This window comes from Watersipora subatra, chromosome 5, assembly GCF_963576615.1.
Source record: "Watersipora subatra chromosome 5, tzWatSuba1.1, whole genome shotgun sequence".
NCBI lineage: Eukaryota > Metazoa > Bryozoa > Gymnolaemata > Cheilostomatida > Watersiporidae > Watersipora > Watersipora subatra.
In genome coordinates, this window is record NC_088712.1 from 36,223,477 (window position 1) to 36,241,534 (window position 18,058).

Below are 18,058 nucleotides of genomic sequence, written 5' to 3' on the forward strand. Positions count from 1 at the left end.
AGCATAATGTACTTACATAACGTATTTAGATAATCTACATACATAATGTACTTACATAATGTAATTACATGTACTTACATACTGGCTGTCATATTTATTTTTAAGGTTCTCATAATTTACAAAGATATGCGATGCCAATGATCCATTCATAATCTTGTTGAAAACTAATAATTTATCATAAAAGCTACTATCATAATCTGTAGCATTGGGCTAGACTTGTGCTGACACTAGTTGGGGAGTTATCTACACGATGTACATTGTTGTATAGTAAAACATCAAACTACCTTAATGGATTAAGATGAACGTATACTTCAGGTATAATTTAATATACTTATTGTTATTTGTTGAATGTTTTTGGAAGTTATACAATTCTATTTGTAAAAGACCATAATGTACAAAATAAGGCCCTAATTGATCAGCTGAAACATTTTTCTCAAAAAATCATAAAAAATACAGTAGAATATTATTTGCCGTTTCTGATGTAACTTCAGTGATCCATGAAAAACTGGCAGCTTTTGTTGTTATGTAGAACCTAGCAACCTAGAACAGGGGTCGGCAACCTTTTCTATTCAAAGAGCCAGATGAACCGGTTTTTCGCAGGAAAAAGCGCAGTGGACGCCACAAACATCTTTGATATTTTATATTAAAAAATAAATAAATACTACATGTAATATTTTTGTTTAGCTTTTAATGCTTTTATATCATGTTTAAACCATAAAACGAAAAGGTGTGACACGTATAGTGATTTACCTGCTGAGAAAACCAAATTACACTTTTTGCAAAGAGCAATAAATTAAATTCGGCGGTTTTAATGGCGCATCAGTTGTTGAAAGTTGTACTTGCTGTATTAGTGTTGTTGTTGTCAGTAGTGTTGTTAGCGATATCGCGGACCTAGGTGACTGGCCAGACATACTAGGTGTTTAATTGTTTAACCCAGTTCGTTGACATAATATCGGAAGGTATTTCGTAGCGATCTGGTCTACCACCTGAATCCGGTAGTACGTTTTTCTGTACTTTTATGTTAAAGTTAAAGCCACGTGCCGATCATGCAATAAGGTTCTAATAACAATATAATATAAATAATGATGCATAGCAGACAATAATGTTTGATTTATCACCAAGATTACAATCTTTTTCAATTATATTACAAAATTTAGTGATAAAACTTCTTTATTTTATGAATTACTTGACATATGTTAAAAGAAATGAAATCTAAGCTCAGAGGGAGCCGCAGCGAGAGAATGAAAGAGCCACGGGTTGCCGACTCCTTACCTAGAGTACAAGAAAGGTAATTGTTGACACGAATATGTCTTATTTTAGGGAGTTCCGCAGCAATTGTTGAGAACAAAGTTACTTAGAATTGTTCATTGCTACGTAAGTTGTACTTTTTTATCCAAAGAGTTAAGAGCATCTATTCGACTTTAGATATTTGTATTGGTTATTCTAATTTTGACATTCACTTATTTAGTGAAGCCACTACACCTCTTACAGCTGCATCGTTTTTGTAAGGAAGTCATAAGGACTCATGAGAAACCAGGCTACTATTAAAATAATTGTCTCATATCATATTGGTCAAGCGGAAAGATGTTGAAACATTACTAAACGCATTGTCATTATGAAGCTTCTTAGAAATGGGGTTTAAATAAATGTAAATTGCTTTGGAAACTACCTCAAAGCACTTTAACTATTATATGGTATACCATATTCCAGCCGCTTCATTCAGTTTAAAGTTAATTAAATTTTAATTTTCAAGTTACACGCTAAAAGTATTAAAACAGACATATTGTTAATATAATTGTGTAAATATCTTTACACTTGTAAATTAAATGACTGTCATAATTTAAACGTTTTAAAAATATGGAACGCTTCACGAATTTGCGTGTCATCCTTGCGCAGGGGCCATGCTAATCTTCTCTGTATCGTTCCAATTTTAGTATATGTACCTCCTAAGAGAGTACACTGAATGTGAGTATAGCGATGTATCTATAGTCTAGAGCTAAAACATAAAGCGTTGAGTGTCAATTATAAATAACTTATTATTTACTCGGTTCTTTTTTGGCACTATATTCAAAAGAAATAATAATTTTAAACATAGTTTTTATTATACCACAGTTCTGAATGTTATACTTTTAGTTATATTTTAAATTGTTACAAACATTTGACATTTTATCTATTCATCTAATAGTACGCTTAATATTAAAGATTTGTGATTGGCTTTATTGTTTGCTTAATAGACCTATTAACTATATTAGACTGGGCAATTTAATGCATCGCAGCTGAGCATTGTGTCCCAATTAAATAGTCACATTCTTTGGGACACAACATCATTGCTTTGTATTTTATTAACTTATTTCAATAAATTGCACTATATTTTCTGTCAAAACTAAAATGTGTGCCACTGGAAAAGATATCAGATGGGACTTACATGGTGTGCGATGTAGCTAATTAAAGAACCTAAGCTAACTTTTACAAAGTCAATTTAAAGCTCTGTTTGCGCTGTAACTAACGGCAACAAAACTCAATATTCATGACTCATGAGATGTATTAAACGCAGTAACTCATTTATATAGGATGGTAATTATTTCAGAGTGTTTACTTTGTTAGTTAAAAGCATTGTATTATTCTTATGAGACTACATTTCAAAACTTAACTCGTTCTGCATTTTAAAAATCTATCCTATTTCATTAGTAAAATAGCAAGCAATTACTGTACTATTGGTCATAGTAAGAACATGTTTCATATTGTATCTGAATGGTTTCCCACAGTATATATGTGTTACTTACAGATTCGTTAACCGGAGTCAAAATACTTTCTATCTCCCACTCAGTCACTCTGTCAAGTATTGTTATACTAACTTTATTTTAGTAAGACCTCTAGTAGATTCCTATCATCTTTTATAAGCTGTGAAACTGTGAAATGGAAAATTATTATAAGGTGAAAATATTCTAGCATATACAGAAAGCATAATGTACTTACATAATGTACTTAGACAATCTACATATACATAATGTACTTACATAATGTAATTACATGTACTTACATACTGGCTGTCATATTTATTTTTAAGGTTCTCATAGTTTACGAAGATATGCGATGCCAATGATCCATTCATAATCTTGTTGAAAACTAATAATTTATCATAAAAGCTATTACCATAATCTGTAGCATTGGGTTAGACATGTGCTGACACTAGTTGGGGAGTTATCTACACAGTGTTCATTGTTGTATAGTAAAACATCAAACTACTTTAATGGATTAAGATGAAGGTATATACTTCAGGTATAATTTAATATACTTATTGTTGTTTGTTGAATGTTTTTGGAAGTTATACAATTCTATTCGTAAAAGACCTTAATGTACAAAATAAGGCCCTAATTGATCGGCTGAAACACTTTTCTCAAACAATCCTAAAAAAATACAGTAGAATGTTATTTGTCGTTTCTGATGCGACTTCAGTGATCTATGAAAAACTGGCAGCTGTTGTTGTTATGTAGAACCTAGCAACCTAGAGCAAGGGTCGGCAACCTTTTCTATTCAAAGAGCCAGATGGACCCGTTTTTCGCAGGAAAAAGCGCCACAAACCTGTTTGATATTTTAAATTAAAAAATAGATAAATACTACATGTAACATTTTTTGTTTAGCTTTTAATGCTTTTATATCATGTTTAAACCATAAAACGAAAAGGTGTGACATGTATAGTGATTTACCTGCTGAGAAAACCAAATTACACTTTTTACAAAGAGCAATAAATTAATTTTGGCGGTTTTAATGGCGCATCAATTGTTAAAAGGTGTACTCGCTGTATTAGTGTTGTTGTTGTCAGTAGTGTTGTTAGCGATATTGCGGACCTAGGTGACTGGCCAGACATACTAGGTTTTTAATTGTTTAACCTAGTTCGTTGACATAATATCGGAAGGTATCTCGTAGCGATCTGGTCTACCACCCAAATCCGGTAGTACGTTTTTTCTGTACTTTTATGTTAAAGTTAAAGCCACGTGCCGATCATGCAATAAGGTACTAATAATAATATAATATAACTAATGATGCATAGCAGACAATAATGTTTGATTTATCACCAAGATTACAATCTTTACCAATTATATTACAAAATTTAGTGATAAAACTTCTATATTTTTATGAACTACTTGGCATATGTTAAAAGAAATGAAATCTAAGCTCAGAGGGAGCCACAGCAAGAGGATGAAAGAGCCACGGGTTGCCGACCCCTTACCTAGAGTACAGGAAAGGTAATCGTTGACACGGGTATGTCTTATTATAGGGAGTTCTGCTGCGATTGTTGAGAACAAAGTTACCTAGAATTATTCATTGCTACGTAAGTTGTACTTTCTTATCCAAAGAGTTAAGAGCATCTATTCAACTTTAGATATTAAAATTTTGTGTTGGTTATTCCAATTTTGACAATCACTTATTTAGTGAATTCACTACACCTCTTACGGTTGCGTCGCTTTTGTAAGGAAGTCATAAGGACTCATGAGAAACCAGGCTATTATTACAATAGTTGCATCATGTCATATTGGTCAAGCGGAAAGATGTTGAAACATTACTAAACACGTTGTCATTATGAAGTCTAGTAGAGATGGTGTTTAAATAAATGTAAACTGCTTCCGAAACCACGTCAAGGCAATTTAACTATTATATTCCAGATGCTTCATTCAGTTTAAAGTTAATTAAATTTTAATTTTCAAGTTACACGCTAAAAGTATTAAAACAGACATAATTATCATTAATATAATTGTGTAAATTACTTTACACTTGTAAATTAATTGACTGTCATAATTAAAACGTTTTAAAAATATGGAACGCTTCACGAATTTGCGTGTCATCCTTGCGCAGGGGCCATGCTAATCTTCTCTGTATCGTTCCAATTTTAGTATATGTACCTCCTAAGAGAGTACACTAAATGCGAGTATAGCGATGTATCTATAGCCTAAAGCTAAAACATAAAGCGTTGAGTGTCAATTATGAATTTTGAAAGACTGATAGATTTTCCTTCAGCATGTTAACGTTTTCATAATAAATCTTAGTTTCAAACTCATTTATTCGTTCATCTTTTAATCATATTTCAAAGGCTTCTTAGTTATCTTCAAAATTGCTGCAAACATTGGTCATTTTATTCAATGACGTCACAGCGAGCTTCTTTTTAAAGGCTTCTAGTTTGCGTTATCACTTGCGCAAAGACGTTTAGTTAGGGCGCTTGAAACAAGCACGCGCTATACATAACTCAAGGTCACGGTTCCATTGAAAGCCAGCTGGCTGCTATTACTACTGGGTATTTTCCATTCTAGCAACATGAGTTACAGTTTAGCTTTGATGTTAAAATACTTTGTAATTGTTGCTGTGCTGAGTGTGTAAGCTGATGGAAAACCTTCATGTCTCATATCACTCCTGCATCTTATCATCATGCCTTTCATCAGACGTTAACCAACTAGTGTATGATCAGCAGGGTAGCCAATTGGAGCCGTCATAACATAAATCAAGACCATACTGCAAGGTGATAAATACGGCCAAGTTGGTAAGATCCATTACACAAATGAGTCATTTACTTTTTTGAAAAAATTGTTTTCTATAACACAAGGGTGTGCACACTGATAACTAAATTAAAAAAAAACTTTATCATAGCACAATTACTAAACAATGCTTTTAATAACTTTGCAAATACTTTGCAAATAGTTTGATGTTACAGGAGTTGTCTCACCTTTAGTTGATATTTCCACCAATTTTCTGCAGTTTTGAAATAATTGCATAACTTTTGTTTATGCTAAATGTTATAATATGTTCATCACGGTTAACTCACAGGACATATGAATGATTGATACAGAGCAGGTATGAAACTTGTTCTGCATAAATACAGTATTTCTTTGTCGGCGCATAGTTTTTCTTATAAATAGTCAAAGGAAATTGTCAGCTCTCTTTCATCAAAATTGGCAGGCTTTGAAGTCTATTCGCTAGACACTAGCCAGGTCAATAACTGTGTCATTAGTAACGTTTGGTGATGTAGCACACAGCGGTTATCTGCAAAATTTTAAAATTTAGACATTGTTTCAGTGATCTTCTGCAGCAGTAGCTGTCATGTATGCATGTCTATGGATACCACTTATTATATCACTTTCCTTGTGTATTGAATAATGTCTTACCACAACTTATCTAATGGCCATCGTGAGTCTGACCATCCTATGTTATGTAATACTTGTTGAACCGACTTTGCGTGTTGAATATTAACTGATGGCACTTTAAAATTACATGTGTTTATAACAGTGTAATCATGATATTTCGTATTTCAGCAATAATTTGATGTTATAAGAACAAAAACCATTTTCGGAGTGATAAACAATCGCGATGCAAGCTCTTAGCTCTGCCATAGACATATGAAAACATAGACTTATGAAATTCAATCGATTGTAATACAATCATACCTTGACATCCAAGCCTACAGCGTTTCAACACTGAGCTAGTATGTCAGTGTTTCTGTATCTCGAAGCAAAAGTTGCTATATAAAACAACTAAATGCAAGTTAATGTGTAATGATTCTCTGAAACACCAGAGAAAAACAGAATATTATGATGAAAAACACGCGTTGCAGTTGCACAAACTTCACCTACACTTGCAAAGTAACAATACCTATCTAGTGGTTATAATTTCTGATAAATTGTGACATTATTATGTAAAATACTGCACAGAAATCTTTTTAATATTATATTGTTGAATGGACTTGTGACTACATGTGACTACATGTATATATATTTCTTTTTCTTACTTCATCACACTTGTTATTGATCAAGTCACTTGTAAGACAAAATATTTTGTGGTAGACATCCCTTATTTTGTTCAACTTTGACAATTTTTAATTTTAAAACCTAGGCTACTGATTGATTAAGGCCAAATAAGATTTAGCGGATGTTAACAGGTGGCCTGGTTAACGTGTTAACAGGTGGCCTGATTAACATGTTAGCAGGTGGCCTGGTTAACGTGTTAACAGGTGGCCTGATTAACGTGTTAACAGGTGGGCTGGTTAACGTGCTAACAGGTGGCCTGATTAACATGTTAGCAGGTGGCCTGGTTAACGTGTTAACAGGTGGCCTGATTAACGTGTTAACAGGTGGGCTGGTTAACGTGCTAACAGGTGGCCTGATTAACGTGTTAGCAGGTGGCCTGGTTAACGTGCTAACAGGTGGCCTGGTTAACGTGCTAACATGTGGCCTTGTTAATGTGTTTACAGGTGGCCTGATTAACATGTTAACAGGTGGGCTGGTTAACGTGCTAACAGGTGGGCTGGTTAACGTGCTAACAGGTGGGCTGATTAACATACTAACAGGTGGCCTGATTAACATGTTAACAGGTGGGCTGGTTAACGTGCTAACAGGTGGGCTGATTAACGTGTTAACAGGTGGGCTGATTAACGTGTCATACTGATGGTGCACACCTTGAAAATGTCATACAGATGCAGCGTATACCTACATAGATGGGCAGTGAACCAGTATTCCCTCTGTTTTTTGTCTTCCAACATAATATTCCTTGTGAACAGAGTTTACTGTATTTTACTCCAACTGCGAGTTGAGTTTTTGATTTCTAAAGGAACAAAAAGACAACATAAAGATTATTTGCATATAGCACGTAAAAACAAGGTGACTAAATTTGGTCTATTATTATTTATTTACCTATTCATTTGAGGTAGAGTTTTATAAGTAACAAAGATAACACAGGGTGAAAAAATTAATTTATTTCTTTATTTTCAAGTTTGTCCACACAGTCCCATGGAACAACTAAGCAATACTAATGACCACCATCTGGATGCAGTTCTGTTCGAGAAATGATGAGACGTTCAAACTAAAAACAAGAACAAAATTCAATCATAATTGTTGACTAACCTATCAAGAAAACCTTTTATCAAACATCTTATGTGGTCTCATATGGTGGTCTCTCTTCTGGTGGTCTCATATACTGCTGCAGAGTTAACTGGTATGGACATTTGAAGGTATAGACATCTGCAGTTTTTCTTACTATCGTAAAGGGCAGCGCTTTAAAGCTCTACTCTAAGTAAACCAGTCTCTTTGAGTTGTTATGAGTAAATATATTTAAACGTTTTATCAAAATATAATGAGAAGTATAATACAAAATAAGCAACTGTCTTGCTTGGTGGTATGTTGCTGCGTTGAACAGACGATATGCTGGACTCTCTGTAGTCTTAGGCCCACTGCTCTTGCTCAAACGAGGATGGCTGTTCGTCTTTCTCCGGGCTTGCTTATAGCTAATTGGTTTTTCTCTTAGATTAAAGTTAATTAAAGTTGAAGGTCCATTATAATATGCTGATTGAAGGATCACAACGATGACAGATAAAATATTAGATATCTGTAAGAAAAGCAAAGTCATCATTGATCCGTTGGGTCCCGTCTAGTTTAGGGACCGATGTCCACCTTCAAATGGAGGTTTAACACTTTCACTCTTTGTCACAGTTTTGGCACGGCCTGTAAACTTCGAGGTCGCAGTTGTGAATGGTTTTAAAATTATCCGGTATATTTTATTACATCAACCAAATCATGAAATTACAATAAACATGAACTTAGCCAACTATTGAATATGATACGATAGGAATTATTAGTACAATAATAATGAAGCTGATGATAATAAAATAGTAAATATAATGAATAAAAGTGTGATAAATGTTACCTCTATGGTCTATAGAGGTACCTCTATGGTTTATAGAGGTAATATGGTCCAGTAGTTGCTTCTTCAGTGGTGTATACAAATTTGAATCAATTGTGAATTAACATGTCATACAGATATGTGTATATAACATGTGGTAGTACTGCTGCATAGCAGCGATTAGCTAGTTAAAAATTGTATCAAAAGATCCTTCATTCTATAGTATGGTTGGTTAAAACTAAATATCGCAGGGAAAAACAAGCAAATTACAACATGTATTAAAAGAGAAAGGATGATTGAGCTTTTGGTAACTGAAAAAGGGAAGATGATTCTTATATGGATAATGCCAGCCAGCATGAGCAATTTCACCATAACCAGAAGCAGCACAGTCAGACAAGGTATGTAGCTAGAGGGGCGCCAACTGGAACCCAGTCAGTCACAAAGGCTATTGCTGACAGTAGGAAGACAGTATGGTCAGATTACATCAAACATAGCTAAGTATTGATTCATCAATAAAGATATAGATTGGGACATACTTAACCACAAGCATGCTGTCTTACGCAACCAATTCTTTACAAGTAACATTTGCTTAAAGCGGCTGGACTACTAATTATGAAGGTGTTGCAAGGTGTCAGCCACTTAAAGGGTCACACATGTCAAGTTTTAAAAATTTATCAGAGAGAATAACAATTCTTTTATCATTTTGAACTGTTTTTGATTCTTGAGGTGATCTTTGCCAGGATTTTTCAAGGTTAAATTGACAAAACCTGATCGCGGTTAAAACACTCAAAATAAAAGTACATGCAAAACGATGTCACTAGCTGCTATTGTTGTTATAGTTGGTAGTTGTTATAGTTGCCTTCACATCGTAGCCTTACACGTCTCTATTTACTGTTTTATTTTGTTTTTGCTCATGACTGTTTGAATAAAACTTCAAATATAGTCTCAAATTCATTGCTATAGACATTTCGTATGATTTAAAGATAAGTTGGTTAAAATTTGTTCCATAATTTTCCTCTAAATACTGTTTAACACTTTCGAAGCCGGGGCCCAAGATAACTTGGAAATATGCTTTCCCACCTGATCCTCTGTCCGAGTAAACTCAGATTTGTAGTTTCGCTTTGTTTTACATACTTTCGGTTTACGGACAATTGCAATATTTTAGTGGTTTTGTATGGTATAAGTTTCATTTCAAAGCCATCGTAAAGTTTCAAATCAATTAAATTATTAGTTTTTCGGATATAGCAAAAATACCGATGACACTTCTATCTAAACGAGAAAGGAAAAGTTGCTGCCGACAGAACACTAGTTCTTCTTCCGTACTTTAGGTTTACATGGAATTAGAAAACTTTGATCGGTTTGTGTGGTACGTTGTTTGAATATTTCAAGAGTTTTAAGCTGATTGGATAATTATTTTTTGAGATATCGCCAAAATAAAGAGGAAACTTCTAACAGGCTGAGAATTGACAAATAGCTGCCGATAGAATGTCAGTTCTTTTTGTACTTCTGGGTCACGTAGGATTAGCAAACTTTGACTTACCAAACTGAGGTAAATATTTCCAGCAGAAATCAAAAGTTTCCAACTGATTGGAAAATTGATTCCGGAGATATTGTCAGAATACGGAAGGCAGTTCTAACCAACCGAGGAATGATAAATGGCTGGCCTCAGAACAATAGTTTCTAATGACATACTGATTAAAATTCTTAGTAATAAATATAAAAACTAGGCGAGCTGACTAAAAAATCAAACTAAAAAATCAAACTATAAAGCTATTTTCGTCAGCAACAAAAGCTTTACATTAAACTATTTGTTTTTCTATTCTTAAATATATACACATTTTATCAGGCTTGATTTACACCAATCATTATGTTTCTTCAGTTACCTCTAAAACATCACATTTTTGAAAGGGTGTACAAAAAACTATTTGTTATATTTAATTTTTGTCTTTTTTACTGAGTTCTACAAGTTTAGAGTTTTAACATGATATTCAATTCAAAAGGAATTACCGTAAGTCCTCATGCTCAAGCCGAGCGGCTTGTGCTCAAAACCAGATGACTCACAGAAGAAAAAATAATCCTCCATCAAGCCGCGTATGCCTACAGACCGCGGCTAATGACTGAGGTTTCGTCGTCCTTGACCCCTTCAGGAGCAAGAGTGTTGAGAAGGGTTTCGCTATACCCCCATCCTCTTGAATAAGAAAAGAGGTTACATCAGTACATGTGAAAAGAATTTTCTTTTACCTCCAAGTTCGAATTAAAATTCCTAAACCCTTGCATCAAAAACTTACTTGCCATGTCTCAGCTAGATTTTTATTGCACTGTTAGAGGGCTTCACGTTTATAGAAAGATGCCGGTCAAGAATGAAACGGTTTTAATAACCTATGACTGTGGTGAGTTAAACATGAGCGATAAATTCTTCTTTAGTCTAAAGTATTCCATAAACACGAATAAATAGACGAGTAGGTCCCCAAAATCCCGTACATAAAAGTGTATCATGACTGCGATTCTATGGTTATAGCGCGAAACTGAGCAGAGACCGCATTTATCGATAAGCCGCCCTAAGCCTCACGTAAGTTTTAAAAACTTGGCTTTAGCCGCGGCCTATGATTTAGAACCAGAAGCCGCGCCCAACGACAAGCCGCACGGCTTGAGCGTAAGGACTTACGGTATGCTTTTCTATGTACTGTCACAGTTGATGGTAAGTTGTTAATATGGTCTAGGGTCAGAAGACTTGCTTTTGTACACCGGGTTAAGTTTCAAATTGCTAAGCAAATGAGGACTCAATGCTGATGAAACTCCATATTTATCGCTTTAATAATATGCGTGATTATTGGTGTCATTTTTGAGGAAGTCTCGGCATATATTTCTCATCTGTGTGTTTTAACTGCGATCAAATTTTATGAAATTTAATCTTGAAACATCCTGGAAGTCAGATAACGCAAAACAACAAATAAAATCTCAACAGATAGAAAAGCATTTATACGTTCTGATAAAGTATTGTATAACTCGATATGAGTGATCTTTTAACAACTTGCTCAGCCCATTCTTAAACGATGCATTGCTGACTTTACACATCCCTGTATGGCCTATTAATGTTTGCAGGCGACTGTCTGGCTCAATACACTACATATAGTTTAGGGATGATACTGACAGTAGAACTGCTAATAAGTGGAGTATACTGGTATACTTTATGTTTTTAGAGTTTAAGTCTCTTGATTCAAGTTGTAGATCAACTTACACAAGATTTTAGTAGATTTTATCAGAAATTGTTGGTATTTTTCCATCATTTGTGATTGTTGTTGAGGTTTGAGGGGATCTGACTGCCAAAATGTTTCTAGATTGAAATTGAAAAAAATTTGATCACAGAAATGCTCAATTGAAACATACACATCACTAGTTGCTATCGGTATTATAGTCGATATCAGCTATTGTGTTCAAGTTGCAGTGTTACGTGTCTCTACTCAGTCAGTCTCTTTGCAACTGCAGATGTCATAATCACACTTTCGCTTGATCTGAGCATTTTAATCACAATCAAGTTTGATCAATTTCAATCTAGGAACATCCTGGCAGTCAGATCACCTCAAACATCATAAACAATTGCTAATGATAGAAAAATACAGACACTTTCTAATAAAATCTACTACAACTTTGTGTAAGTTCATCTTTTATAGACAACTTACTTACATGTAGATCCTTGAACAATTAGATGAAATGAAAATTTACTCATAACTATTTTAGGGATAAGTTGTACTTCTTGCCAAGTTTTGGACTATTTTAAACAGGGCTATTCAAACGTTTTAGTCTGGTGAGGAGAGTGCGATAGCAATTCATTTCTGACAGCATTAAAATCTTTAGGGAGTTTTTAGTACTTTATCTACAATAGTTTGCTTACTAGCAGCCAGCAGTTTCCTTGCTGGTCAAGTTGTTGATCACTGCTAATTAGTCACAATTAAGTTCTAAATAAGTCAAATTCAAATGAGTTCATAGAGTAAGCACATTGACTTGAAAGAAGACGTCTCTAGAGAGAAGCTTCACACGTTCACACTAGTGCAGGAAGATCTCACGCCATATTGCATCCTGATTTCAATGCATCAATATCTACATTGAGGATAACTTCATAATCAAATACAAATTTAGCTGTGTGCTATCTAATAATGGTCTAAAAATCATGCAAAAAACTTTTAAAATTTTGTTCTAAATACATTTCAGGGTGCTACTGCCATTTCTATAAGTCTACCTAAAAAGGTAGTTAACTAAGGGTGAGACAGTTTTGGTTCCTAGAGAAAGCATTACACACACCAACTTAATATAAAACAATACTTCCCAGACAGTTAACACCTAAAAGTTGGTTTTCTAGTCTTTCCTTTGCACTTTTATCTCTTCATATAAATCAAAGAATCAATTGGTAGGAGTCATGTTGGCCTCTAATCTCTCTCGAATCGTACTACAGGAGAGCTTTAAGGCAGGGAAGTTGGCTAAATAAACTTTGCCTAAAGAAACAATTAATTATTGAAATTATTATAAATGCATAGTTTGGTTTTTATGCACATATAAATTACTTGTAAAAGTAACTTTAAAGGTTTTTTGGCTCAAAGTAATGTATATTTAATAGATCACTTATTCAGTAAGAGTTGATTTCCTAAAATGAATATAGACAACATTTCTATAGTAGTAGAGACCAACCCTCTACATAGGGGGGATTAGCAGGGCCCAACCCTCTACATAGGGGGGATTAGCAGGGCCCAACCCTCTACATAGGGGTGATTAGCAGGGCCCAACCCTCTACATAGGGGGGATTAGCAGGGCCCAACCCTATACATAGGGGGGATTAGCAGGGCCCAACCCTCTACATAGGGGGGATTAGCAGGGCCCAACCCTATACATAGGGGGGATTAGCAGGGCCCAACCCTCTACATAGGGGGGATTAGCAGGGCCCAACCCTCTACATAGGGGGGATTAGCAGGGCCCAACCCTCTACATAGGGGGGATTAGCAGGGCCCAACCCTCTACATAGGGGGGATTAGCAGGGCCCAACCCTCTACATAGGGGGGATTAGCAGGGCCCAACCCTCTACATAGGGGGGATTAGCAGGGCCCAACCCTCTACATAGGGGGGATTAGCAGGGCCCAACCCTCTACATAGGGGGGATTAGCAGGGCCCAACCCTATACGCTTAATCTAATCTAATCTCTTAGATTAAATCTAATAATTTTAATTATTAGTAAATTCTAATAATCTTAAATAATCTAATATTTTATTATTTTCTCTTATCTAATCGATTAGGGAAAATATTAAAATTTAGTTGGCAATGGCAGCCATCAAAACTTTGTTCATGTGTTAGCCTAAATTATAACGCTGTATTTACTGGGCTGAAAAATGGCCGAACAGGAGCTGATATGAAGTGGCAGTGTGGTTCTGGCACTCCTGTCCGAGCTATTATCGTGTTGAGAAAAATTGTCCATACAATTAATTTTTTCTTTGGTTTAACACTATGAAGCCAGACCTTGTACACATGAACAAGTTCTCTGATCCTAGACCGTATCAATACCTTTTCATCAGCTGTGCAAACACTTGGAATTTCTTTTGGATTAAATATCGTTTTGAAGCTCTAGGCTTGTAGAACACAATAATAACAGAAATCAAATAGAGTAAATAGTTTTTTTAATCCACTCTTTAAATGAAGTGATTGAAAAAACATAGTGATTGCACTACACTGAGTATGATAGAGTTTATTTATTTATTTTATTTGTTATGAATAACAAACTAATAGTTTTAGAGTAAAGTTCTTGTCGCTGAGGAGAAGCTTACTAGCTTCGTCTATTTTTCATCTTTTGTTATCAAAAATCTTTACTAAGAATTTTACTAAGTTTTGCCTTCATTACTAAGAACTTTAATCCGTGTGTCATTAGAATTAAATGTTTTGTTGGTAGCCATTTTTCATTTTTTCGTTGGCTATAAGCGCTTTTGATATTTGGGCAATCTTTTCAGAAATAATGGTTCAATCGACTTTAAACTTTCAAATTATATTGAAAAAATAGTATAATATATTAGAAAATATAAAATATGGCAACCAAAGCTGCTAAATTGTTACTCCTAACATAAAAAAGTATGAAAAACCAAAGCAAAACAAAAAGCGGTGTTTACTCGAGCGAATGATCAGGCAAGAAAACAATTCTCTGAATTATCTTAGGTTGAGGCTTCAACATGTTAAAAAACAGTTTTGAGGGTCGTTTGAAAGTCGAGGGTGTTCAAGAAACATGGATACGAGTGTCAACAGTGCATTGCACTTTTACACTTCCTGGAACGTAACAGAAAAGCAGGAAAACGACGCTCGCAAAAGAATTTCACTGAACCGGTGTATTAGAGAGATTTATTTATTTTCTGTATATTATTATTTTTATTTTGGACTCTTATTAGTTTCCAATAATCTTTCCTAAATATTTTTTACCTTGTGAAGCGGCGACAGGTAAACTGCTAAGTGGCGAGGAATTACTGCACTTATTATTTCAACTAACTTATAATCTATTAGAGTTAGGAGCTGCCTCCGTTTATAGACACTTGATGCTTTTGATCAAATATGCATGGTTTAACCAACCAGGAGATGTTGGTTAAGCACATGTTAGTTGCATTGTCATTATTCAGTGTTATTATTTCTTTACCTATTTTAATTTATTTCCAGCCAAGTCTGCTGATTAGTAAAACCGTGCGTACCTATTTAAAAATAATCCTGAGTATTTAAATATATTTAGCCCGTGACAGCTCAAAGAATTTGATTGGACCTGTCCTAGTATTGACAGCTTTCATTAGAATAGTGAAACAGTAACAACACCCACCGTATGTGGTAAATAACAACAACTCATTGATGGAGCTACAAATATTGTTGTATGTATTTTAGTAGTAACTTAGGGTGTGTACCTGCAATTTGGTTGAGTTTTTTGTGTCCTTCCCAAACTTTTCATAAAGTCCTATGACAAATAACAACATCCCATTGGTGGAGCTACAAATCAAATAACATCTCATTGGTGGGGCAACGAATATTGTTGTATGTATTTTAGTTGTAACATAAGAAAATAAATATTTAGTGCTGGTGATTAAAATCTGGACTCCATAATGCCTAAATATATTATTTAATTTCCATCAATACTATTTACATTTATAGCCCCATTCAGTCAGTTATAACCTAAAATATGTTTCAGCTAATTAAGTTGCTCTGGGTTGCGCTTCCCTGAATATTCATTTATTATTATATTATTAAAAAAAATTATTATTTACAAATGATAAAAGCTGATTTTTATAATGCTTTCTTAAATTACCACAAATTGCACTACTTTGATAGCAGGACTTACAGAAATGGTAAGTTTCTGTAAGTCGTGAACATTATTTAGAACATTAAGAGCCTTATTAAAAACAGAATTGCAGACATTTCCTGCATAGAATGTTTATCTTTAAAGGGCAAGCATCTAATTCTGTACATATTTGATTAAGAGCTGATTCACAAGGAAAGTATTGCAATAGCGAAATCAGTATGCAATATAGTGTGAGTCCTTTTTGCCCCAGTGCGCACATGCGAAGCATGTAGGCCAGCCCTCCTTCTTGGCAATGTCAGACTGAATATAAAGACTAGACTATTTATGGCTTTCCCACATGTGGAAGCAGAGAGGCTGACCTCAGCCGACCTTAAACTGTCATTGAGGTAGCCGTGTCAGCATACCATGAACATGGACACTAACTTGGAACAGCTGTTACAGTTAAGGTGATACTTGGGATGTATAAAATTACAAGCGTGTAAGCTTGTAATCCAACACTTACTGCATGCAACAGTTCAAAGGTTAATTTCACGTACTTACTTCATTGCTGGCAGATACTCACCGTTAGAGAGAACAGAACCTTTGAACGATCCTTAAAAATACAAATGGTAAGTTTCAACAGGGTTCAGCGATAAACTCTCAATGCAAATGAGTTACATTTCTAAGGTTCATCGGTACTGTTTTAGCCAGATATTCACAATTTGTAAACTATCTGTATCAATTGTGATCTGTCAGCCTATTCTACAACAAAAAATAATGAGTTCACATATTTCTACTTCTCAAATAGACTTTGTTAAAATAAATTTTGCTGCCAATAAACAAGTGATTATACGGACAATTTAAGTTGTTGAGCACAATGTCTACAGAAATTAACTTCTCTCTCAGCTTATGCACTGCTCATTTTTGTTTATCCTGTAAGGTACAGACAACTCTTACACAAGCTAAAAAACAATAGGATTAAAAAATAATAATCTTGCAGTATAATTTTATTAAAGAAAATCTGAAACACTCTTAATTACAAATACTACTAATATTAGTGGCATCACATGTCATAAAAGGTGATAGGCCAGCCTATCCCTTGGCCACAAGGTTGGCTAACCTGCCATATTTTATAACAATTTGGATGTATAGCCGAAGATTTTTGAGGATATAATGAATATATGTATCTCAATGGGTGTTTTTTCTTTTTCTTTTGTTAGTCTTTTGTTCTCTGTCGCCACTGTGTCCAGCGGCGACAGTTAAATTCTAGCGATGAAAAGTCCCCACCGTGCTGGAATTGAATTCATGACGATAGCAAGTATACAGACACCCGCACTTAACCACACAGCTGAGCCGTCCTGATTTTATTTAGCACCTAACCACACAGCTGTAACGGCGCACCTAACCACACAGCTGTAACGGCGCACCTAACCACACAGCTGTAACGGCGCACCTAACCACACAGCTGTAACGGCGCACCTAACCACACAGCTGTAACGGCGCACCTAACCACACAGCTGTAACGGCGCACCTAACCACACAGCTGTAACGGCGCACCTAACCACACAGCTGTAACGGCGCACCCAACCACACAGCTGTAACGGCGCACCTAACCGCACAGCTGTAACGACGCACCTAACCACACAGCTGTAACGGCGCACCTAACCGCACAGCTGTAATGGCGCACCTAACCACACAGCTGTAACGGCGCACCTAACCACACAGCTGTAACGGCGCACCTAACCACACAGCTGTAACGCGTACCTAACCACACGGCTGTAACGCACACCTAACCAGACAGCTGAACTGTCCTGATCCTGTTTAGCTCATCTACGGTATCGTTATTGTGATTGGAAATAAATATGCAGGTTTTATTATAGTTCAATATTACCTTTTGCATTTGTTCTTATGTTTAAATTTTTTTCAAAAGCCATTTGAAAATCCATTATTCATTTTCAGTATTGGTAATTTTCAATTGTGCCATTTCAATTTCAAATGAGCCATTACAGTGCAACTGTAACGGCCAGATTTGAGTTTTTAATTCCCGGTTACTGCAATTGGTAATCGACAAAAATTGTAAAACTAAAAATGTTCACATAGGAATTCTCAAGT

At 35.2% G+C, this 18,058-nt stretch overlaps 2 non-coding genes across 2 annotated transcripts; both read right to left on the reverse strand.

Annotated features, from left to right (window-relative positions):
* Positions 1–1,851: 1,851 nt before the first annotated feature.
* Positions 1,852–1,958, reverse strand: LOC137397841 (U6 spliceosomal RNA). The gene has a single exon (XR_010978887.1). It is a non-coding gene; the product is annotated as a U6 spliceosomal RNA (small nuclear RNA).
* Positions 1,959–4,809: 2,851 nt separating this feature from the next.
* LOC137397837 (U6 spliceosomal RNA) lies at positions 4,810–4,916 on the reverse strand. Its single transcript, XR_010978884.1, has one exon. It is a non-coding gene; the product is annotated as a U6 spliceosomal RNA (small nuclear RNA).
* Between the last annotated feature and the right edge of the window lie 13,142 nt (positions 4,917–18,058).